General features: G+C 37.4%; 1 pseudogene; it reads right to left on the reverse strand.

Moving 5' to 3' along the window:
• Positions 1-13,571: 13,571 nt before the first annotated feature.
• On the reverse strand, positions 13,572-19,533 carry LOC121744872 (annotated as a pseudogene).
• Between the last annotated feature and the right edge of the window lie 8,183 nt (positions 19,534-27,716).

Consider the following 27,716-nt stretch of genomic DNA (forward strand, 5'->3'; position numbering starts at 1 on the left):
ACGGCCACGTTGGTCACGGCTGGTTCTTTGCCAGGCCACCACTCCGAGTTCTCGTTGGTCACGGCCACGTTGGTCACAGCGGATTCTTTGCCCAGCCACCACTCCGTGGGTCACCACTCCGAGCGGTCCCAAAAGCACTCGTTGGTCACGGCGAGTTCGTTGCCCGACCACCACTCTGAGCCGTTTGGGCTCTCAATGAAAGCACAAATTGTTACAGACCAAACAGGAGAACTCATCCCAAAAGACTAGCCTGTTAGGAGAGAGAGCCCATTTAGTCTATATACCCCACATCAGTTGTTCTCACAACTGATGTGGGAATTGAGTCCGTAACAGAAGAGGAGGAGGGCGTTGAGTGCTTTCCCATGGAAATGGATTGGTTCGATCTTCTGCGGTTAGGGTTTTGCGTTCAGTTTGCGGTGGCTGCGGCGGTGAAGGAAGACAAGGGTTCTTTGTATTTAGTTATTTAAAAAAGTAGTAATTTTTTATTTTTCAAAAAAAATTAAATTTCATAATTACAATGCTTAAATGGGTAAAAATTGGTTAAACAACCGTTGATCGTTTATTTTTCACGGCGCCCTCCATTTTGGACTGAGTCCGATCTGATTTTAAATGTGTGGGACTAAATAATTCAAAACCTAACGTGTAGGATCAAAATAGTATAAACGTCATATGTTTTGGACCACATTTGGCCCTTACTCTTTCTTTTTGCAGCATGAAGCGAAAAGGTATCATCGACCACATTATGAAACATGTGTTTGTATGACGAGATAATGCGCGCATAGGAAACTACAATTAAATAATAGTCAATACTTAATTGCTAACTACAATTAAATAATAGTCATTAGATATTCAAATCAAGGGCCTAGATCATCAGCCCTGGAATGTCAATACGATCAACAAAAAAGTCAATAAGGGTATTAAGATCAATTTAGAACTAATTAGTTGTAATTAACTTTTGAAAAATATCTCATAACTCTAAAACACATATAACTTTCTCAATTTAAATTATTATTTCGCACAACATATATCAAATTAAAGATAATTTGATAATGATTCTAACGAGATCTCACTTGCATATGTTCAAATGTCAAAATTTGAAAAAAATTTCAAAAATTTTCAATTTTTTCGTACAGCAACAAATGTCAACATAGTATATAAAATATGTCAATATAATACATGTAGAATGTCATTCTTAAAGCAATGTGTTGACATTCTCAAAGCATTTTGTTGATATTTTCAAAACACTATATTGACATTTTCATCCAAAGCCCTAATTTGGTAGTTTTTTTTATCTTTTTCGATTTAATTAATAAAAAACGAAAATTACACGTGACAAATTTTAGACCACTAGATTTCTAAAATCATATGGTCTTAAATTAGTTGTAGTTAGCAATTGATCACTCCCACACATATATATATATATATAGGGGAGCACTATTCTCCTTTTCCACTCTAAGATCCTTTTCTCTTCTTACTAATAACCGTTAGATCCTTTCAATCAACGGACCACGTTAATCCTTATAAATTATTTCCGCGTTGCATTATAGAACCTTTCGTTGTGCATTATGGGGGTAATATAGTAAAGTTGGGAAAATGGAACCGCCATATTTTTGGCAATCGCGAATTTTAAGCGATTTGCAATCATCCGACTCTTCATTTTTCTCCTTCTTTACTCCAGCAACCGATTCGACTCTCCCCACTCCCTCCACTCTCTAAAACCCTATTCGTTCGCCAAAGCTAAGGAATTGACAGCCTCCGCCCCAGATTTCGGCGATTACACTCCACCGGTGGTTGCATCTGCCACAAATCTACAGGCGTTGACGCGTTTCGTCGAATATTCAACAAATATTGCATGTATGTAAATGTAAAACATTCAACTTTGCATATGCCTAGGCTGTTGCAAATCGGAATTACCCACTTATTCGTCTAGGGTTGTCTCTGATTATCAGTGCTGGACATTGTGTTGGGTTAACCACGACTTGATTCAGGTATCTTATATTTTTTGGTTTATGGCAGATCAAATATGCCAAAAAGAGGTCGTTCGTGCTCTCAAGCATCACAGGATGCAGGTATATTTCACTCGTTGGTTGTGCTTTTCAATATCGTATCTGTTGTTTGTAAGTATTGCTACTTGCATGTCTATTTGTTGCTCATTATACAGTGTAAAAAGGGGATTACTGGACCATGTTATGTAAATGTGTTGAGGTCAATTGCTTCGTTAAAATTTTGTCTGTGTTTTCACTGTTTATGAATATGCTGAAGGGGCTGGCAGCGGAAGCGTGTGGACAAAACGGATCACATGAATTTGATCTATTTAGTAGATTATTTAGACAAAATCTATTCGCGTAATTATCACATGTATCATGCTCATAACTTGAATTAAAACATGCTTTAGCACATAAAATTCCTAAAACATGCTTATTACGGAATTAGCCAATTTACCTCGTTGATTCAATCAAGAATCGATGATGGCTTGCTCCGTCTCCACGTGAAGATCTTCAATACAAGACCTCAGATCTTCTGACTGGTGTCCCGGACTATACGCTGATATTTGTGTGGGCAAATCTCACCAACGTACTAGGACTCGAATAATGGAAGACAGAACTCAGCTCACGGAGGAGAGCACAATTTTCGAAAATCACTCTTTAGGGGGGGGGGGACGAAAATTTGACAAATTAATTGTTGTGTTTTTTTGTCTCCTTTATTCTCCTATTTATTTAAGTCACATATTGGGCCCAGTCAGGGATCTAAGGAAGAATCTGGAACAGGCCTCACCCAATTAGCTTTTTACTAATTAAATTGAACCCACAATTTAATATAAGCTTATATTGGAATATTACGAGCAGCCACTACAGAAGTAATATTGCACTGCCTTCCAAATCCGAAATTACAAGTATTCCGAGTTTCCTTTAATTGTATTTGATTTATTTCCCGCGCTTAAGATGGAAACATCCATTAATTAATTAATGTCTGCTATAGACTTAATTAATTAACATATTTCGAATTCCAAGAGTGGACTTAGCAAGAAACTCTTATTTATTATTCATAGAGTAATCAAACTCCAACTAGCTAGGTTCCGAATAATAAAACCTCGTTTCGAGCTCCTCTTGTGGATATTATCAAACGAGACTCTTCTCGCGCACGTTTCAACATAATAGCAATCCTAGCACCTCTAGATAATGATCACCACTACCCAATATACCTGGATCGTTGGGTTACGAAAAACCCGCACCTTTGGTAAGTCAAAGTAGTGGATACTCAATATTGTATGCTCAATGCTAACGTACATTGATTAAGAAATTAATTCTCAAGACCTCGTCTTTCAGTAGATAGCATAAAGACTCGTCTTGTGGTTAGATCCATTCAGTGCTATACCACACCAACGTCATCTTATTTCAATAAGGTTTAGAAATAATCGGACTGACATTGCAACCTTTCGCGATAGGTAGTCTAGGCCTATCTAGGTTGTGAAATTCTTATTTTTCTTTGTTTAGAACTGACCGTGTTACCTTAAATTGGACGACGCCCACAACCGGTCTACTAAAACAAAGACTTAGACTTTGTTACGTTTGCTCATACATTTAAATATGCAATAAACAACCATTAAATGTAAAACATAACAACATTATGACAAAAATAATCTGTTGCATTTATTGGAAAATAACCATTAGAGTTTTACAGTATCTAATCACTCGAAAGGTGATTTCTAGTATACAAAACACCATAACAATCTCCCACTTATACTCAAAACAGCTTTCGAGTATACAAAATAGTAGTGCACACGTATAAATTTCTCCCACTTATACTGAAAGCGAGTTGAGGTCTTGAATGAGTCGAACTCCCATCCCTTCAACGTGGCACTCGAACGGTTTTACCGCCAAAGCCTTTGTAAAAGGATCTGCCAGGTTGTTCTCTGACGCAATCTTGACCACTTTTATGTCTCCTCTCTGCACTATATCTCTAATGATATGATATTTCCGCTCTATGTGTTTGCTCACTTTGTGAGCTCTTGGTTCTTTCGAGTTTGCCACAGCACCATAATTGTCACAATAAATAGTGATGCTCTTGGGCAGATTCGAAACCACACCTAAATCCATAAGGAAGTTCTTGAACCATACAGCCTCTTTTGCAACCTCTGATGCGGCCACATACTCGGCTTCCATGGTCGAGTCCGCGATGCATTTCTGCTTCACACTCTTCCAAATTACGGCTCCACCTCCTAAGGTGAACACATATCCTGAAGTAGATTTTCTCGAGTCCTGATCAGCTTGAAAGTCTGAGTCAGTATATCCCAAAGGACAGAGCTCGACTGCATTGTAAACTAGAGCATAGTCCTTAGTCCGTTAAGGTACTTGAGTATGTTCTTTACGGCAGTCCAATGTCCTTGGCCCGGATTCGACTGATATCTTGCCACCATGCCAACAGCAAAGCAAATATCTGGTCTAGTACAAAGCATAGCATACATGAGACTTCCAACTGCCGAAGCATATGAAATCCTTCTCATTGCTTGTATCTCAGACGACGTTTTAGGGCACATCTCTTGAGATAAATGGATGCCATGTCTAAAAGGTAAGAAACATTTCTTGGCGTCCTGCATGCTAAAACGACTAAGTACTGTTTCGATGTAAGATTCTTGAGATAAGCACAACATCTTCTTCTCTCGATTCCGAAGAACCTTGATCCCGAGGATGTGTCCCGCGTCTCCCATATCCTTCATCTCGAACTGGTTTGATAACCATGTTCGAACTGATGACAACATCTTTTTATTATTTCCAATTAGAAGAATGTCATCTACATATAAAACTAAGAACACCACATTCCCCTTATCAACTTTCTTATACACGCAGCTCTCACTTGGGCACTTTTCAAATCCAAACTTGCAAACAGTTTGATCGAAACATTGGTTCCACGATCCGGATGCTTGCTTGAGGCCATAAATGGCCTTCTTAAGCTTCCAAACCATGTGTTCTTTGCCCTTTATGGCATATCCTTCGGGTTGTTCCATGTAGATGGTCTCCTCAAGACTGCCGTTTAGAAATACAGTCTTAACGTCCATCTGCCATACATCCCAATCCATATAAGCTGCAATAGACAACAGTATCCTGATCGATTTGAGCATGGCCACTGGGGAGAAGGTCTTATCATAATCGATGCCTTCCTTTTGGGTATACCCCTTGGCCACTAGTCTTGCTTTGAAGACTTTAACTCGTCCATCGGGTCCACGTTTACGTTTATATATCCACTTGCTCCCAATGGCAGTACAACCTTCGGGTAGGACGGACAAATCATAGACGTCTTTGTCTATCATAGATTGTAGTTCCGAATCCATTGCTTTTACCCATTCGCAATGATCGATATCTGCCTGCGCCTCCGCAAAGTTCCAGGGATCTAATACATTATTGTCCGAGGAGTGATCTATAGATTCTCCCAAACCAATGTATCTGTCGGGCTCATGTGAGACCCTTCCACTGCGGCGCGGCACTACAATATTTTGAGTAGAAGTTGAAGTTTCGGGAATTGTTTGTACACTTGGTACTTGTTCTTGGTTAATGGAACTTGTGACTGAAGTTAGCTCATCAAGAGCCACTTCACTACTGGGTTTATGATTCATTACATAGTCTTCCTCTAAGAATGTCGCGTGAGTGCTCACAATGACTTTCTTATCTCGGAGACTAAAGAATTCATAACATTTCGTTCCTTTGGGGTAACCTATAAACAAACATACCTCCGTCCTAGATCCTAGCTTAGTTGGATCCTTTTCCAATACATGAGCCGGGCAACCCCAAACCTTGAGATGTGCTAGATTGGGCTTACGCCCAGTCCACAACTCATATGGAGTTTTAGGTACGGATTTTGATGGTAAATTGTCTAAAATGTGACTTGCGGAAAGCAAGGCATGTCCCCAAAATGAAATAGGCAGACGTGCATAACTCATCATCGATCGAACCATGTTTAATAAGGTCATGTTCCTTCTTTCAGCTACGCCGTTCTGCTGGGGCGTGCCCGGCGCAGTCAGTTGCGATTGAATTCCCACTTCCGATAAGTAGTCAAAAAATTCGGCACTGAGGTATTCGCCTCCACGATCAGATCGTAGGCATTTGATATTCTTCCCATGATACTTCTCCACAAGAGTCTTAAATTCTTTAAACTTGTCAAAAGACTCTGACTTGTGACGCATCAAGTAGACATATCCAATTTTCGAGAAGTCATCAATAAATGTGATGAAGTATCGAAAACCACCTCTTCCCTCAGTTGACATTGGTCCACATACATCGGAATGAACGAGCTCAAGTACTTCCTTGGACCTATTGCCCTTGGCCTTAAAAGGCCTCTTGGTCATCTTGCCTTCTAAGCATGACTCACACTTATGAAAAGGTTCATCCTCTAGACCTTTGATAAGATCTTGTTGAACAAGAGAATGGATCCTCCTTTCATTAGCATGACCAAGTCTAAGGTGCCACAAGTACGTTTCGTTCATTGAATTTGAAGGTTCTTTTCGTTTCTTTGAAATTTTCGATGTTGTATTGAGTTCTGATTTGCGATTATTAAACTGTGTAGAAGTGATTGTGTACAGATTGTTTTCCATGATACCACGACAGATATAAGAACCATCTTTCTTAATAACGCAGTTGTCATTAAAAGAAATCGAATATCCATCATAAACCAATTTAGAAACTGAAATTAAATTTCTTCTAAAAGAAGGTATCAACAAAACATTCTTCAAAATAAAAAATCTATCACTACTAAAACGCAAATAAATGTCTCCCACTGCAACGGCCGCCACTTTGGTAGCGTCGCCCAGCTGGACTTCGATCTCACGATCATGTAGCCGTCTTGTCACCTGCATTAAGTCAGGATCAAAACAAATATGATCAGTGGCACCTATGTCAATAACCCAAGTGCAAATTGATGTTGAAGTCAAACAAGACTCGACAACTAGACCTTGGTGCATACCTGTAGCCTTGCCCCGTTTAGGACAGTCTGGCTTCTAATGCCCATTTTCTCTACACTTGAAACACTTCCCCGTGGGCTTCTTGTTAGCCCTCTTCTTCTTCTTTCCCTTAGCTATCTTGGCCGGTCCTGAGTTCGGTGCCTGCCTTTTTCCTTTGCTAGGCTTTAAGCCAGAGGAACGAGGCGCCGAAGTCATCATGGCCACCTTAGCCTGGACCATAAGGTCCTCTGCCGACTGAAGTTCAGTCAACAACTCTGCCAAGGTGTAATTCCTTTTGTTCATCTCGAAGTTGAGCTTGAACTGTTGGAAGATAGGGGGAAGACTATGAAGAATGATAGTCACCTGGGACTCGGGATCGATCGTCCCTCCCAAGACCTCAATTTGGTTGAGGTGGCCCATCCTCTCGAGGACATGGTCCCTCACAGACGAGCCTTCCTTCATTGTCTTCGACATGATACTCCGAAAGGCTTGAGACTTCGCCGTTCGATTCTGAGTACCAAAAAGATTTTTGAGATTCTGCATAATCTCAGCGGCTGTTTCCATGGCTGAATGCTGATGCTTGAGTACTGAAGACATAGATGCCATCATGTAGCACTTAGCCATCTTATTCGCCTTATGCCACCGTCTGTGTGCATCTCTGACTCCTGCCGCAGCGGTAGCCGCCGGCACTGGAGGTCTCGGGGTGGTGAGCACAAAGATGTACTCATCTGCTGTGAGAACGATGTCCAAATTTTGTTTCCATTCTATGTAATTTTGGCCCTCGAGTTTATTTTCTTTGAGAATTGCGGAAAGAGGATTGAATGACATATTGACGATTTGATTTGCACTACAAAACAGAGTATTTTACTATTGTCATAAACTTATGTAAGAAGTTTGATTAGATTAACCATAAAACTTTTCAAAATCTTACAACTGTAAAATTAAAATTTTGTACCCTCCAGAGGAAGTCAATACGCATTAAAATCTTACAATTTTACTGGTCACAACACCGACGAATAGTCCAGAGACCACAGAGTGGCATGGCCGCCTAATGTTGCCTAAGCAAGACCACCGAATTTATCATTACAGAGTCTCATTTCTACAACACACTCCCATAACAATGCTTGTGTGCTGCTAACAAGATCAAGCTATCTCATAAATCCTGTGTGAACTTCTGAATCTCGCAGTTTCTTAGGATTATTGTCCCCGCAGAGCAGGTGGCGATAATATTGGAAACTACATTCTAGTTCATACTATTTATATTTGAGAAGCCCGCCCTCATGAACTTGCTATTTTCTTAGGATTATTGTCCCCACAGAGCAGGTGGTGATAATATTAGAAAAAGGCTTCATAAATTGCAGACCAATTGATGGAGACCATATACAAACGTTGAGTTCGTAATTATAGCTTAGATATTTTGGGTTATGGTTTTACTTTAATTATCCTTAGCCTTGAGGCAGTTTAAGGCTTAATTAAATTCTGTTGGTATTTAATCTACTGGATAATTAAATTTTTTATTAATTGGTATCTTCCTTTAGGAAATTATTGTTCTAGAATATAATTCTTATTCATGTCTACTATAAGGTATATCTAAAATAAACAAATTATTTAATTCTTAATAAGACATGAAAAATTAAATTCAAATTAATTCCATGTTCAAGATTAGGAAGAGATATTTCATTATTTAATGTATTCATACATATCTATCCCTTTTAGGATCTTAGATATATAAATATTAGGAAACTATTAAATTATTCTTATCCATATCATCTAGGAATCAAAATATTATTATTTATTTCCATAGATATAGAAAATAATAAAAATATTCCTTAAATCTAGATAAATATTAGGAAACTATTAAATTATTCTCATCTATATCATCTAGGAATAAAATAATATTATTTATTTCCATAGATATAGATAATAATAAAAATATTCCTAAAATCTAGGTAAATCTTCCAAAAAGATTTTATTTCCATTAAATAATAATATTTTAATAATATCTTTTAATAAAATAATTAAATAATCATTAAAATAATCTTTCATCATTATCTCATCGTACGAGGTTCGAACGAACGATGAACGACGAAGATCCGACGAATTCGTCATCGAATCACGACGCATGCAGCGTCTCGGACACCGGCGCGCAGGTGGTGCGCCAGCGTCTCGGCCGCCTGGCTCGTCGGGTGTCGCAGCTTCTCGGCCAGGTGCGCACACGGCGGCACGCGCCTCTCGGCCAGCTGCTCGACGCCTGTCTCGGCGTCTCGGCTCGTCGGGTGCCGACGCTTCTCGGCCAGGCGCGCGCGCGGCGGTGCACGCCTCTCGGCACCCTGCTCGACGGGTGCCGACGCTTCTCGGCCAGGCGCGCGCGCGGTGGCGCGCGCCTCTCGGCCAGCGTCTCGGCGCCCGGCTCGACCCTCCGAGCCGTCGGGTATCGCGAGCTCTCGGCCAGCGGCGCGCACGATGGCTTGCCCGCTCTCGGCCATCTCGGACCTTCCGCCTAGGGTTCGGCCCGGTGTCTCACGTTGTCTCGGTGGCTCTCGGACGAGCCACCACTCCGCGCCAGTCACCGCCGACCTTGACCCGGGTTCCGTCTGGTGCGTGTGGTCTCGGCCGGCGGCGCGCACGAGTCCCCACTCATTTGCGCGTCGCCCTGTGATCATGGCTCCCGGCTCCCACTGTCTCGACATCCCTATCTCGATCGCACATGGTGCGTTCGAGCAATTCAAGTTCTTTGATTCGATAGTTCTTGAGTTCATCATGCATAATTAATTAAACAAAACACCAAGAACATGCTTCGCAATCAAATAATACATGCATACATGAATTTCGCGAAATTTAAATCCAAATAATCAGAGCCAAAGACTGGCTCTGATACCAACTGAAGGGGCTAGCAGTGGAAGCGTGCGGACAAAACGGATCACATGAATTTGATCTATTTAGCAGATTATTTAGACAAAATCTATTCGCGTAATTATGACATGTATCATGCTCATAACTTGAATTAAAACATGCTTTAGCACATAAAATTCCTAAAACATGCTTATTACGGAATTAGCCAATTTACCTCGTTGATTCAATCAAGAATCGATGATGGCTTGCTCCGTCTCCACGTGAAGATCTTCAATACAAGACCTCGGATCTTCTGATTGGTGTCCCGGACTATACGCTGATATTTGTGTGGGCAAATCTCACCAACGTACTAGGACTCGAATAATGGAAGACAGAACTCAGCTCACGGAGGAGAGCACAATTTTCGAAAATCACTCTTTAGGGGGGGGACGAAAATTTGACAAATTAATTGTTGTGTTTTTTTGTCTCCTTTATTCTCCTATTTATTTAAGTCACATATTGGGCCCAGTCAGGGATCTAAGGAAGAATCTGGAACAGGCCTCACCCAATTAGCTTTTTACTAATTAAATTGAACCCACAATTTAATATAAGCTTATATTGGAATATTACGAGCAGCCACTACAGAAGTAATATTGCACTGCCTTCCAAATCCGAAATTATAAGTATTCCGGTTTTCCTTTAATTGTATTTGATTTATTTCCCGCGCTTAAGATGAAAACATCCATTAATTAATTAATGTCTGCTATAGACTTAATTAATTAACATATTTCGAATTCCAAGAGTGGACTTAGCAAGAAACTCTTATTTATTATTCATAGAGTAATCAAACTCCAACTAGCTAGGTTCCGAATAATAAAACCTCATTTCGAGCTCCTCTTGTGGATATTATCAAACGAGACTCTCCTCGCGCACGTTTCAACATAATAGCAATCCTAGCACCTCTAGATAATGATCACCACTACCCAATATACCTGGATCGTTGGGTTACGAAAAACCCGCACCTTTGGTAAGTCAAAGTAGTGGATACTCAATATCGTATGCTCAATGCTAACGTACATTGATTAAGAAATTAATTCTCAAGACCTCGTCTTTCAGTACATAGCATAAAGACTCGTCTTGCTGTTAGATCCATTCAGTGCTATACCACACCAACGTCATCTTATTTCAATAAGGTTTAGAAATAATCAGACTGACATTGCAACCTTTCGCGATAGGTAGTCTAGGCCTATCTAGGTTGTGAAATTCTTATTTTTCTTTGTTTAGAACTGACCGTGTTACCTTAAATTGGACGACGCCCACAACCGGTCTACTAAAACAAAGACTTAGACTTTGTTACGTTTGCTCATAGATTTAAATATGCAATAAACAACCATTAAATGTAAAACATAACAACATTATGACAAAAATAATCTGTTGCATTTATTGGAAAATAACCATTAGAGTTTTACAGTATCCAATCACTCGAAATGTGATTTCTAGTATACAAAACCCTAACATATGCATAGCATTATTTAGATGTCTAGTTTCATGACTTGCAGTAAAGAATGCATTTTAGGGGTATTTGGATGTGTAGTGCTTAAGAGTATATACATATATTGGTTGTTCGAATTAGTGCATTATGTATATGTTTGTAGATTCATTGTGTGTTTTAAATTGTGCATTATGTAAAGTAGATAGTGTGCTGCAGAATACAGTATGTAAGAATTCTGTGTGCATTTTTTATGCTAGACAATGCATTATGTATCATGATGTATGCATTATGTTGCTTTTAACATTGGTCATTGGTTGTATTGGTTTGTTGCCTCAGATTCTTGCAGAGGAATCTATTTGATGATTAGATATAAAATGATTAAACGTGCATCCACAATGATCATTATTTGCTTTATCTTATGCATTATGGGTAGGGTTTAATTCATTATTTGTTCCTAATGCATCATGTTTGTCTTACTGTAAGTAATTATCTCGACTTTTTTCTTTTGATGTTGTCTTTTTAAATATGTAGTGCATTATGTAAGAGAATAATAGCATACACTGCAGTATATGGTGAATTTTAGAGGTGTGTGTAGTGTATTATGTGTTTTACAAATTAGTTTTAAGACAAATAGTTATGTGCATTATTGAACTTAGCCTCTGAATTATTTACCAGAATATATGCATTATAGTCTGAATATTAAGCATTACTATTGGTATTAACTGTGGTGGTTACGAAAAACACCTAAGTCATTATTTGTTATGACTTAATGCATCGTGTTTGTTATGGGTATGGTTTTATTAATTAATTGTTCGTAATGCATCATGTGTGTCTTGCTGTACGTATTTATCCCGATTTATCTCAGCTGATGTTGTTTTTCTAGATATAAAGTGCATTATGTAAAATAATAATAGCATATGTTGCAGTATATGGTGCATTTCAGAGGTGTATGTAGTGTATATTGTGTGTTATACAAACTGGTTTCAAGACAAATTTTTATGTGCATTATTGAACTTAAACTGTGCATTATGTACCATCATATATGCATTATAGTCGGAATATTAAACATTAGTATTGGTATTAGCTGTGGTGGTTAAGAAACATACTTAAGTCATTATTTGTTATGACTTAAGCATAATATGTTGTTATATATGCATTACTCATTCTGTAAACTCTGTTCATGATGTGTTGTTTGGGCCATTTCAAATAAGCAGCTTAGAGTAGACATAGAAGATGCGGTCGATGACATTATTCCCATGGCGCTTGCAAAGAAATTTAGGCATAGATTAGCTGAGATAGCTCCTGGTACTTCTGGTAGTCAGGGTGAGCCTAAACCACTTACAGGGCGAAAACAAGATCGACTCTACTCCCGTCGAACGCCGTCCGAATTCATTGACTGCCTGAAGCAGCTGAATCCCCGACAGAAAAGGGCTGTCACAGATATTGGATTTGGGGCGGTCCTTGATTTCGACGTTAAGGAAATCCCGGCGTATCTTGTGTATTGGGTTCTAAGCGCCTTACATCTGGCCCGCTGCCAAATTCAACTCACCGGCGGTGAATACCTTACTCTGGACGAGGAGGATGTGCACCTCACGTTGGGGTTCCCTCGAGGGCCAAAAGTGATATCAAGGCCGGTCGATAAGCAGTCAAACTTCACATTCAACGACCAAGTGGCAGAGAGATGCTAGAAGGGTCGCTTTAAGATGACCCCAAAAGACATTGCATAGCTGATGATGGCCGAGGTTGATGTTGTGCATTTACTTAAAGGATCCTTAATGTATTCCAAGTTATGCAAAATAACACAGTATATAATGCACGGTATAACACAAATAATGCACTTATTCAGAAATGTATTATGTGCAGTACGTTTGTTTTATGCAGTGCATTCCGAATACTTATTAAACCATTATTTACAATATATTATGCATTATGAGATTTATCTCGTTTATATGCGTAAGTTGGTTTTGTGTAGTCCTTTACAGGCGAGTAATTGTTTAGTGTCTTACGTACTTTTGTATTTGGTAGATTACATTTATCCTGGTTATGTGTGTATTATTGAACTAAAAGCGTGCATTATGCATCAACAAATGTTCATTATTTTGCATGCAGTAGGGAACACAAGTATCCATGGCGTCATTGAGTTAACTACACACATATATACAGTACTCGACTTATATATAATCCAATAATTAACCAAAAAATTCTACTAATGCAACAACCACATGTTTCAACTAATAACAGTACGTCAACAAATTTGAACAACAATACTAATAAAGCCCAAACAAAAGCTGTGATGCGCTGTTTAAATAACATAACTCAAGTTGTTCTTTTACCCTTGCGCGCATCTTTCTCCATCGTCATCTCTTTAAGCAGTGGACAGTTCCCGGAGTCGTGATGACCCATCTCATCGCACGCCTTACACCGTCTAAGAGGCCTTGTCGCATCCTTAATAGCCTTCTCTCTCTTCGAAATCAGACGACTCGCAGAGCTGCTGGCGTGGCCCTTCGTCTTCACGACATCCGGAGGATGAACCGCAATAGATTCAGGCCTTACCATTCCATAAAACTCTTCAACCATACACGTCTTCTCAGCAGCTGAGGTTGCCGGAGTACCAGTTTGAAGAGAGTTACCAAGTTCTTCAACGCCACCTACAAATGCACGTAATACATCGATGTCGGTCTCAAACCATCTAAGAAAACCATAAAACATCGAAATCGCCTGCTTAGACACAGTTTGCCTATCGTCAGAGAAGGAATGGGTATGCACGGGATCCTGCAACTCCCCATGTACAGCCTTGGCTAAGGGAGTCTTCATCCATCGGTTGTCACAGTATTTATCCTGAATTTTTTTCACCTCATTGTTCCGAAACAAGAAAAATATATGGCTGAACAAATAACCATGCCGACCAAATAGTTTGCATTCGCACGAGTAAGTATCATCAGTCTTGTCATGACGAACAAAGTATGCATTACGCTTGCTATCACCAAGCTTGTATGTGTCAACCGTTTCTCCGGACATAAAACCCAGCACACGACATCTGTCATTACCCTCCACAATTTCTTGTTGTATTTTCTTGAACATACTATCGGTAAACAACGTGGAAGCATGTTTCTCGAACGGCAGAGTAGTTGCTAGTATGGGTATGGCAGTGGCATCGTGGTAGTCCAAAGCTGTTATACTGTTCCGCTGGAATTCTATGGCGTGGTTGAAATTCAAGTAGAATTCGGTTATGTTAGTTCGGGGCTTCAGAAAATTTTTGTAAAAACTGTTCTCTGATTCAGATATGGACGTAGTCCTAATCATTAATCCCATAGGAAAATCTCTGAAATACGCCGGTATCCAGTACTTCCTATACGCATACAATGTGTTGAACGAGTCGATGTCATCTAGCTGATGATGTTCGACCAATCTATTCCACTCCTCCTCGAATTCGTCCGGCTCAACTAGGTCCGACCAAACTCAAGCGTTAAATTCCTTTTTGAAATCTTCGTCCCGCAACAATCTGTTTGGTACCTTGACAGCCAGCTTATGCATTATATGCCACATACACCAACGGTGACGTGTGCCAACTAGGACCTCTTCAATCGCTGATCTCATACCCAAATCTTGATCGGTCACAATCATCCTGGGTGCTACACCCATACAATCTACAAAATGTCTGAACAACCAAGCAAAAGCCCCTGTTTTCTCACTGCACACCAATCCGACCGCAAATGTCACAGGACTACCATGATTATCCTTTCCAGTGAAAGGGGTGAAGATCATACAGTACCTGGATAAATCATATTAACGTGGCATCAGAGATGAAAATAGATCATTATGCAATGTGCAGTATTGCATAATGCAATGTGCGGAATTGCATAATGCAGTGACGTACAGTAACAATGCACACGGTATAGAACAGTGATGTAAACTACAAGGTAAACAACACATTAGTTAGTTTCAACCTGTTTGTGTTGTACGTGGAGTCGAAGGACACAATATCACCAAACATGTGGTAATTCTGCTTCATCAAACCGTCGCACCAAAACAGAGCAACCAACTGGTCGGATTCGTTAACTTCGTAGTGATAGGTGAATGCCTCGGACATCTCCTTCTTCTTAGCCATATCATCCAACACCATTTGTACATCAAATCCTTGTGCGTATGCTTTGATGTCCCGTGAGGCATTCCTGATATCCCCAACAGTGCAACCAACTAGGTCAAACCCACCAAGAATTTCCTTCAATACCTTAAATGTGAGCGTGGGTCATATATTAGCCTTGGAACAGTCGAGGATGAATTTATGATGTACATCATCCAACTTGCGATTACTTGACATGAATTGCTGATGTTCCGTTTCAACCATGTGATGGTTATGAATCTCGTTGAACTCCTCAATTATGTAACCTGACAAGCAATCTTCCGAGAAATACCTAAACGATATACTAGCCGTACAACCACACCGCTTAGATAACTTCCTACGATTGATAGTGAAACCAGAACGGGCATCCAACTGGTCATCTTCATCACCCTTCTTCCTTCCTTCCCTATTGCATACACCATGATACCACGTAGTGACATCATCAACCTTCCTCATAGCTTGTTTGCGCGTATCAAAGCCAACAGCGCGGGCATATACCTCGTAGCAAGCGAAAGCGAATTCCAAGGATTGGAATTTCTGACCTACAACATGCTTCAGATCGAGAGAACATTCAGGTACAACGACCACTGTACATAATTAAAAAAGGGGTCAGCATAAAAGTACCACTTTACAATGTAGTAAGCAGACAATTAATGCACAATTTTTATTAATTTAATGTGTAAGATATTTAAATTGGACAATTACGTGATTTTTGTATACGTAAAATGCATGATATTGTTAAACGTTGTTTGTAATGTGTACGTACTATACCCTACCCCCTATCCTTATTAAACCCTTAGGGGAAAACAAGAAACGTGTGCAAAAAATAAAAAATAATAACCGATATTTAAGCCCTATACAAATGACACATACTAGCAGTCCTATCTTAATTGGTACAACATACACATTGCAAATAAGATGTTATGCATTATACAGACAATATAATCCATTACGCATATTCATTTGGTGCATTATTTGTACGAACATTATTCAGCATACAATGTTCATTGGACACTTACGTGATTTATGTATAGGTCAAACACAAACTATGCTTAAACGTTGTTATTAATGTTTACGTACTATACCCTAGCCCCTAGGCTTATTAAACCCTTAGGGAAAATAATAAATGTGCGCCAAACATCAAAACTAATAACCGATAACTAATCCCTAGACAAACGAGACATACTAGCGGTCCTATCTTAATTGGTACAACATACACATTGCAAATAAGATGTTATGCATTATACAGACAATATAATCCATTACGCATATTGATTTGGTGCATTAACTGTACGAACTTTATTCGGTATACTATGTGCATTGGAAACTTACGTGATTTATTTAAAGGTCAAACACAAACTACTCTTACACGTTGTTAGTAATGTTTAAGTACTATACCCTAGCCCCTAGGATTATTAAACCCTTAGGGAAACCAAGAAACGTGGGCCTAACATCGAAACACAGACAAAAAATTTAGACCCTATACATTGGTGCTCAGGAATTATGCATTATATATGCTGAAATATTCATTATATGTGATCAATTTGTGCATTACATGCATCGTTTTAACCAACTGTTGTAGATAGACCGAGAGCGAAACCCTGAAGGAAGGCGTCAAATTCGTCGCTGATTAATTACTCTATCCTGAACATTGCTGTTCTTAAAAAATCACAGCGAGCGATCAAATAATCACAACAAGCGATCATATAATACCATGACAACACACTACACGAATTACTTGCTGATTAACTATCAAATAATCAGACTGCTACAACTAGTACCCTAACATCTGAAACAAAAAAACAATACGGCTAATTCAGAATTACCTTCTTCCATTATTATTGCCAAAAACGATTGCTACAACGCCAATTAGACAAGCTTGAAAGACCACTTTATGATTCACGTCAAAATTGAGAATTGTGAGAATTGAAACCTTGCTGCTAATAATCGGAATAAAAAAACCTGTACGCCTGACTAAAACCCTTCCTTCTTCGACGTGAGATGTGAAAAAAGAACGTGAATATCTTCAAGGAGAGAATCATGGAATTTCCATAACTGCAACATAATAATTTACCAAATCTTCCCTTTTTAGATATTTAATTGATTATAATTTAAAGTGATATGCGAAATTATATATATATATATATATATATATATATATATATATATAGGGTTTTGATCCATGTAAAACTATTCTTAATACAAAAATGCAGAACCAAGCATACAAAAGTCATTTTTAGGTCATTGTAAGCTTATTTTTACGTCATTATAGTAAGGATGACATGAAATGATCTTAACATGACCTCAAATCCAAAGTTTATAATATGACCTAAAACTGCTTTACAATGACCCTCCGTGTTTTTGTTTAATTATTGACCATTGGATTGTCAAATCTCATGGTCAGGATTTGGTCTGGATTTTGTATTGAGATCAAGTTTTGTATTGATCATTTTCCTATATATATATATATATATATATAGGGTCCTGTTAGGTTGAGATTATTTAGCTAAATTGAGAAATGAGATGCAATATCAGCCACTAATCCACAAGATTAACTAAATGTCAACAGCTATCACATTATGTCAACACGGGGGTATAAGTGTCATTTCATTTCAATAGTCAGAATATCAAATGTCAACAACTCGTATTAAAATGTCAACAACTAAAAGATAACACTTACAATTCACATATCAATACCGAGAATATCAAATGTCAACAACTCGTATTAAAATGTCAACAACTAAAAAATAACACTTATAATTCACATTTGAATACCGAGAATATCAAATGTCAACAACTAAAAAATAACACTTACAATTCATATTTGAATACCGAGAATATCAAATGTCAACAACTCATATTAAAATGTCAACAACTAAAAATAACACTTATAATTCACATATCAATTACGAGAATATCAAATGTCAACAACTCGTATTAAAATGTCAACAACTAAAAAATAACACTTATAAGGATTCACCGAATGCTTCGATCTGATCCACACAAGCAACAACGTCACCAAATGCTTCGATCTGATCCACACAAGCAACAACGCTTTTGCGGAGCTTCAATTCCAAATCTATTTGAATTTCTTACAATTCAATTACCATTCCCAAACGTATGATGAAATTTCTCAATTTTAAAATTACCAATTCAAATTTGTTTATCTTTAATAAACAGCAGCTTTTGTTTATAGCACAGTGCAAAACAAATTTTTCGGCAGTGGGAATTGAAATAGAAAATTGAGCTCAATTGAATCACAAATTCAGATTATGAACTGCATCTACTCATCTATTTCCAAATTCAGACGAAATCGACCAGAAATCAAAATTCATTTACCGCACAAAATTAGTCGATCGAAATTTCCTCTGCATCGCGCTAAAATGGAGATCTTCGCGCCGGCCTCCTCGAGCTGCTTCTTCGCCTCCTCCGCCTCCTCCTTCGTCACTCTTTCCTTGAATTTCTTCGGCAATCCTTCAATCAATTTCTTCGCCTCCTTCAGCGCCAGGCTCGTCAGAGCCCTAACCACCTTAATCGTCGCGATCCTTGAGTTGCTTGGCACGTCGTCGATCACCACGTCAAAGGGGGCGAAGGAGGCGGCGGAGACGCTGAGCTTGTCCTGGAGGTACTCGACGAGCTTCTGAGTGTCGGCGAGGGTGAGGTTCGAGATCTGGTCGTCGAGCTCGACGACTTTCTCCGGAGCATCGACGGTGGCGAAGGGTGGAGGTGTGTGGTGCGGCGACGGAGGGGGGAGGTTTTGAGGGGAAATTCGATGGTGTGGCAGGGAATGTGGGGGTGGGTGAGCGGTAATCTTAAAAAAATATAGAATTACTATTCTGCCCTTTCACAATTAATTAATGTAAAAATATTTTCTATGTGGCAAATTCTTGACCACTCATTTAATAAAAATGAGTGGCCGAGATTGCATCTCATTTCTCAATTAGCTTAAAAAATCTCAATTGATCATGAACATATATATATATATATATGAGTCCCATTATTCACAAATCCAGTCTTAAAGACCGAACTAGAGACCAAATTTAGGCCCTTAGATCTAATTTTTAATGGATGAGATTAGACCATGCTTTATTAATTTCACTCCTTCATTAGGTAGACAATTTACTTCAATCCAGGGGTATTTTGGTTAAAATCCATTTAGGGTAAAAATCCATTTACGTTAAAAATTTCGTTGCTCATTCAATTCACACAGTTTCTCTTCATTATCATTTCTCCCTCTATCTTCTTCTTCAAATCGACAGATTCCACAGCTTCCTCTTCTGCAAATAGACGAGATAATCGTCGACAATCAAACATTCGAAATGGTCGACACAAGGAAGTCGTCGACCGATAGTGCACGCCAGTTGCGTTCTGGCAGAACATCTGGTGAAGGTAATACACCTTGAACCTTTCCAGAGTTCTTATTCTTAATTTACTTCATCTAATTCTTACATTTGTTTCTGATTTTAGTGAAAGCAGAACTCAAATATAATCGAAAGAAGACAACAGTTATTGGAAGAAAAATTGATGAGGAAGAAGGTATAAAATCTATTTGTTATGAAGTACTAATTTGATAAAATGAAGTTAAAGCCCTAATGTATAATCGTATGTAGTAAATTGGTAAAATGAGGTAATAAAACATAATAATGAAGTAATAGACACTAAATATGAACTATCTATTTACTATGTTGTATGGGTTTAGGGTTTAATGTTGTGTTGTTTTCACATTTAAATGAACTACATATTCTATTAGACGAAGTAGTAAATTGGTAAGATGAAGTAGTAAATTAGTAAGATGAAGTAATAAATTATGATAATGAAGTAATATAAATGACATGTTTATACAGTAGGGTTTATTACTAAAATGAAGTCATAAATTAAGATAATGAAGTAACAAACTCTAAATAATAATATTATGTTTTTCTGTGTTGAATGGGTTTAGCGTTTTAGGATTAAACTTAATTGCATTATTGTTTGCATATTCAAATGTACTGCATATTATATTTGATGATATAATAATCTTATATGATGGAGGTAGCGCAACTGACCTGTTTTCCTATTATCTTTAACTTAGTTGTTGTGAAGTATTGAATTGATATAATGAAGTTATCTATGTGCTAAATGAAGTAATATACACTGACTCGATGTATGTAAAGGCTTAGAAGTAATTATGTGCCAAAAGGTAAAAAGTGAAGTCTAATATTTTTTTTTTGAAATATTGTACATATAATGAAGTACATTGAGCATATAGTGTACTGTATTGATTTTTATGAAGTATAGATTTAATATCTGTTTTGAAGTATTGAGTTGATATTTAATGAAGTTAATCGTGTATTTAAAGAAGTAACATAGCATTCCAAGTGAACTATCTAAAATTGTGGATGATATGTTGTATATTAATTCTGTGTTTCTTATGAATAGGTAAAACTTCATCTCAAAAGAAGAAGAATGCAAGTATTTCTTCTGAAATCCCTCACACAGAAGGTAAAAAATGAATTTAAAGCATAGATGCACAAAATATTGAATTCATATGATTAAGTTTACTGCATATTAATTGAATATACTATTTGATTATGTGATATACTATTGTTGTGTTGTTTGCATATTCAAATGAACTACATATTATGTTTGATGAAGTAGTAAATTTGTAAGATGAAGTAATAAAATGTTATAATGAAGTAACACACTCTAAATATGAACTATCTATTTACTGTATTGTATGGGTTTAGGGTTTTTGGATTAAACATAACTGCTGTGTTGTTTGCATATTCAAATGAACTACATATTCTATTTTATGATATAATAACCTCATGTGATGAGGTAATGGAACTGACTTGTTTTCCTATTATCTATAACCTAGTTGCTGTGAAGTATTGAATTATGTTCTGGAAGGTAAAAAGTGAAGTTCAAGTTATTTTTGTTTTGAAATATTGAATTGACATGGTGTAGTCAACTAGTATGTATTCAGTAATGAAATCTAATACCTATTATATGAAGTATCTATAACTGTAGCTCATATAAATGCATATGACTGTGCACAGAGCTAAAATGAGAAGTTAACTAGTATGTAAATATATAGTAATGACGTTTCATGCCCTACTGTGAAAACCTATGAAGTACTAAATTGATAAAATGAAGTAATAAAACATGATAATGAAGTGACTATTAGGATTGGTATACTGAAAAGCATATTTCGAGCATGTTGCACGGATAGAATTGCTTGTATACAATAAACTCTACAATCCACTTTTAACCCAAGGCGAGAAGAAGTAATTTTATCGCATTGGTGTTTGCTTATGCATTTATAAGATGTTTCTTAAACATTTAAATGTATAAGAAGCAAACAAGTCTAATTCTTCAACATAGTAGACTGGTCGTGAACGACGTTCACAGAAGGTGACGCAGTCGGTCCTTTGTAGAAGAGAAATAGAATTTCACAACCTAGATAGGCTTTGGCTACCTATCGTGAAAGGTTGCAGTGTCAGTCCGCATGTTTCCCTACCTTAGGAAATAAACGACACTGGTGTAGTATAACACTGAAGAATCTAACAGTTGAGATAAGTCTTTCTTGCTATTTAGTGAAAGACGAGGTCACGGTGATTGTTATTTCTTAATCATTGTTGACGTAACATTGAGCATATGATACTGATTATGCACTTCTTTGATTTATCAAATGGTGTGGATTTTTCGCAATCCAAGAATCCTGATATCTTGGGTAGTGGTGATCTATGTCTAGAGGTGCTAGTATTGTTATTGCAATGAATCGTGTGCTTGGTGAGTCCAGTTTGATAATATCCTCAAGAGGTGTTCGAAAAATGTTTTATTATTCAGAAACCCAGCCGGTTGGAATTTATTCCAGAATAATAAATAAAGATTTTGAACTAGACAACTCTTGGAAAAAGATATTAATTAATTAAAGTCAAATAGCATATTTAAATTAATTAATGGATATTTATATCTTAAACACGGGAAATAATAAATTAAAGAGGTAAAACCCGGATTACTCGTAATTTGGGATTGGACGGGCAGTCAATATTATTTTACTATAGTGGCTGATAATAATATTCTGTCGGACTTGTATTAAATTGGGGCTCAATTTAATTAGTAAAAGTCCAACAGGTTTGGCCCAAGTCCAACCTCCATGGACCCCTAATCTGGCCCATTATAACTCAATATAAAAGGAGATTAGAAAGGAGATTTAGGAATAATAAACCTAGAATTTTCGTGCCCCCCCCCCTTTGGGAGTGGACGGAAAAATCAGTTCTTCACAGATCTGACGTTCTGTCTTCTTTCTAGTCAAGACCTTTTCGATTCTGACAAGCTTTGCCCACCCAAAGGTCATTATCTGAGTTTGGGATACAGATTAGAAGATTCGTGGTTGAGTACAGAGATGTTCATGTGGAGAAGGCGCAAGGAATCGTCGATTCTTTGGAGAATCAGATCGGTAATTCTAAACCGTAGGAATTCATGAATTAGGGTTTAAATTCCTTAAGCATGAATTAATGTGCGTTCTTGTATGCAATTGATTGTTTAACATGTGATTAATTGATCCCATAATCGGTCAAATAGATCTGTAGATCTGATTTATTTGTGTATGCATGACTTCCGCTGTGCAAGGGGCTCCAAACCCCAGCAGTAACAGACTCTAATTATGAACTACCTATTTACTGTGTTGTATGGGTTTAGGGTTTTAGGATTGAACTTGACTGTTGTGTTGTTTGCACATACAAATGAACTACATATTCTTTTTAATGAAGTACTAAATTGATAAGATGAAGTAATGAAAATAACCTGTTATAATATAACCTAGTTACTGTGCTTAGACCTTGACCGTTGTCAAATTTTTAATGTGTTGTATGTTTTATATAGCCAAAGGTTCGTCTCTATCGATATTGGATGCAGCTAAAGGCCCCAAAAATTCTGTTCTGGAAGGTAAGGAGTGAATTCTAAGCTATTTTTGTTCTAAAATATTGATGATGATAACAGAATGTAGTTAACTAGTATTAATTGTATTTTTTGTTGATGATGATGATGATGTTGATGCAGCCGACAAGAAATTGCAGGCTATACAGAAAACCTTTACGCCGATTAATGAACTTCAAGATTAAATTTCAAAACTGTCATTATGGTTTGATTTAATACGACATGTTATTTCATTCATTGACTAAAATAGTCCTCTTTTTTTCAGAAATGATGAATTTGAAGCAAACATCTGGTGGTAATTTTTGTAATGATGAAAGGCGGACATAATATAAGCATGATAAGCTGAAAAATACAGTGAACAAAGGTTCGTTTTAAAATAAATTTTAGTTGCAATGACCTAAATAAGTTAACTGATGAACTAAATAAATCTATAAAGTAGTATATTGATAAAATGAAGTAATAAAACATGATAATGAAGTAACAGACTCTAATTATGAACTACCTATTTACTGTGTTGTTTGGGTTTAGGGTTTTAGGATTGAACTTGATTGCTGTGTTATTTTTGCACATACAAATGAACTATATATTCTTTTTAATGAAGTAGTAAATTGATAAGATGAAGTAATGGAAATAACCTGTTTTCATATAACCTAGTTAATGTGCTTAGACCTTGACCGTTGTCTAATTTTTAATGTGTTGTATGTTTTATATAGCCAAAGGTTTGTCTCTATCGATATTGGATGCAGCTCTGGAAGGTACAAAGTGAATTCTAAGCTATTTTTGTTCTAAAATATTGATGATCATATCAGAATGTAGTTAACTAGCATTAATTGTATTTTTCGTTGATGATGATGATGTTGATGCAGCCGACAAGAAATTGAAGGCTATACAGGAAACCTTATGCCAATTAATGAACTTCAAGGTTAAATCCCAAAACTGCCATTATGGTTTGATTTAATACAACTTGTCATTTCATTCATTGACTAAAATAGTCCTCTTTTTTCAGAAATGATGAATCTGAATCAAACATCTGGTGGTAATGATTGTAATGATGAAAGGCGGACAAAAACTAAGCATGATGAGCTGCAAAATATAGTGAACAAAGGTTTGTTTTAAAATAAATTTTAGTTACAATGACCAAAATAAGATAACTGATGAACTAAATAATTTTACTTGCATATGTTAGGCACAAAAAGAATGAGGGAAACAGAAAGTGCTTTACCTAGTGGGGTACAGACAGATAAGGATAAGGATAAGCGAAAGCAGATTGCTAAGAAAGTTGCAGAATCGGCAAATGTACAAGGGAAAGGTAAAAGTTCACCCGTAATGATGCTAAAGATGATGCCAGTAGACCTTCTGTCCAGAGAGTTCTATGTCTTAAGAGAGGAACAAGGAAATTTGTTGAAGCGATTGAATCGCTTAATGATGATCAGAGAGATGTTGTAGAGGATATGGGGTTTGGCAGCCTTTTGCACTTCAACTTAACCTATATCCCAGCGAAGCTCGCATTTGAGATTCTTGATCATTTTTATCAAGATACATGCGGTGTAGTATACCAACGTGGTATACTACATATTGGGCATGATGATGTGCGGGCTACCTTGGGGTTGCCAAATGGTGGTTTGAGGTTAGAGGATAATGGACATCAAAAGACAAACAAGTTCATAAACGAGATTGCTGAATCTGTCGGTCGAAAGAGGTCTAACATGGGTGCAAAGATGCTTACAGATATGATGTTAAGTGATATCTATGGAGGGGAGAAATTCAGGAATATATTCCTTATTTTGGTTGATACAATCTTGATCAACCCTTCGGGAGATGGGTACTTGCACACGTAGATTGAAGAGGTCATCCATGACATTGATAATGTCAAGGAATATAACTGGTGTGGGTATGTCATTGACAGCCTACTCGATGCCCATAAGACCTGGGCTCGAAACAAGGACAAACCATTCACTGGCCCAATTTCATTTCTGGTGGTAAGTTTTAAATTCAATATTTTATTAACCTTGAATAAATATATTTTAAATATGAACTTTACTAATGATAACTTTCATTTTGTAGCCATGCTATGTGGATAGGATTGTGCTTCGATCGAGGCCTGTTACCCAAACATTCCCAACCATAAAGGGCTGGACAAGCACGTTAATCCATGAACGTGAGAAATTGGAGCTTGAGCCCGGGCCATTTGGAAGAGGCATTGAGGAGCCCATCTTTGACCCCAGAAGATGCTACAAGTCTGAAGAACCTGCCAAGGAGAATACTGTGTCCTCCCCAAAGATATCTCTCTGACAGCCCAACGTAGAAGTACTGTTGTCAACCTTATGGGAAAGGCTGCTGACGTCCAAGGGGAGCTGATGAAGGAGCTCGAAGATGGGGCAGACGATCTAAAGAATAATGGCTGCTCTAAAGTTGCAGCCAAATGCTCAATGAAGATGATGGGGTTACATGAGATGGAGCCAGAAGAAGAGGTGAATTATGTCCAATCAATGTCTCAAGCAATGGAAGAAGATGATCTCGACAATCCAGAGTTCATTACTGCTGTAGAGAAGGTGATGAGGGTGGTAGAACAAAGGAAGAAATGGCAAACAGAAGGGCCTTCCTTTGATCTAGGATTTGAGTTTCATGAAAGAAATGTAAGTTGACGATGGGCTGCATCGTGATGTTGTGGTTGGAGTGTTGTGTTATTGGGTTGTAATTTTTAAAACACATTAGTGGTTTATGTTGTATTTGGGATGAACTAAACTTTTTTTGTAGTATTATATGGTTTTTGTAACCAACTGACTTTCTCCATTTTGGGTTTTTAAAATGAAGATTACTTGTTCATTGGGTTTTGTTTGTATTGCTGTTTATTATATACAGGTTGATACTACACCGACAAGGGATATAGATCCCGGAAACCACACCTTTGATGCTGTATAATTCATGCCTGTCCAAGATTTGGACAAGGTAAGAAGTTGTACTTGCCTCTTATTCATTCTGGATGAAGTAATATTTAGTTGTGATGAAGTAAATGTCTCACTGAATGAACCATATGATTATATAACACTACTAGCAGGATATTCCACCATCAATCATCAATGTTGATGCTGGACTTAGGGGAAACTTAGAAGTTAATCTAGTGACAGAGGTAAATGACAATAGCTAGAAGTATACCTCCTATATCATGAAGTAAATTGTCCTTGAAATGAATCATCTTTTGAATGGACGTATTGCCACTACCAGGATATTAATATGCCGTGTGTAGTTTAACATGGAGCAAATATGAGATCGCATACAGATAATTAGCCAAAAGATGATGGAGCAAAGGTATAAATTTATTCTGGATGAAGTAATATTTAGTTGTGATGAAGTAAATGTCTCACTAAATGAACCATATGATTATATAACACTACTGGCAGGATATTCCACCATCAATCATCAATGTTGATACTGGACTTGGGGGGAACTTAGAAGTTAATCTAGTGGCAGAGGTAATATGACAATAGCTAGAAGTATACCTCCTATATCATGAAGTAAATTGTCCTTGAAATGAATCATCTTTTGAATGGACATATTGCCACTACCTGGATTTTAATACGCCATGTGTAGTTCATTATGGAGCAAATATAAGATCGCATATAGATAATGAGCCAAAAGATGATGGAGCAAATGTATAAATTTATTATGGATGAAGTAATATTTAGTTGTGATGAAGTAAATATCTCACTTATTGAACAATCTGATTATATAATACTTCATTACTTCTGAATTACTTCATTATTAATATGATACACTACATCATGGAAAAACTTATATTTATATTTTGGTGAATAGAATGTTAATGTGGTTGCGAAAATACAGTCAATTATTGATGCTTACAAGGAAATAGACATAGATGTTGATTTCATGGATAGTGGTCCAGTTGGTAAGCCGGTGGGGACTGAGATCATTGTTTACAATGCTAACAAGGTAATCCTGTGCAAATTAAGAATAATATTTATTGTCAAACCCAGCATGCTATGCATAATTATTCATTCTGGATGAAGTAATATTTAATTGTAATGAAGTAATTATCTGTTTGAATGAACTATCTGTTTATATAATACTACTGGCAGTAAAATAATATTCTAATGGCAGACGTTACTCGATCATCAAACTTCAGTGTTGATGCTGGACTTAGGGGAAACTTAGAAGTTAATTTAGTGGCAGAGGTAATATGACAATAGCTAGAAGTTTGCCTCCTTTATGATGAAGTAAATTTTCCTTGAAATGAATCATTTTTTGAATGGACGTATTGCCACTACCAGGATTTTAATACGCCGTGTGTAGTTCAACAGGGAACAAATGTGAGATGGCATACAGATAATGGGCCAAAAGATGATTGAGTAAAGGTATAAATCTAAATTACACAAACAAAATTCTTCATCCTCCAACAA

This window comes from Salvia splendens, chromosome 1, assembly GCF_004379255.2.
Source record: "Salvia splendens isolate huo1 chromosome 1, SspV2, whole genome shotgun sequence".
In the NCBI taxonomy this organism is placed as follows: domain Eukaryota; kingdom Viridiplantae; phylum Streptophyta; class Magnoliopsida; order Lamiales; family Lamiaceae; genus Salvia; species Salvia splendens.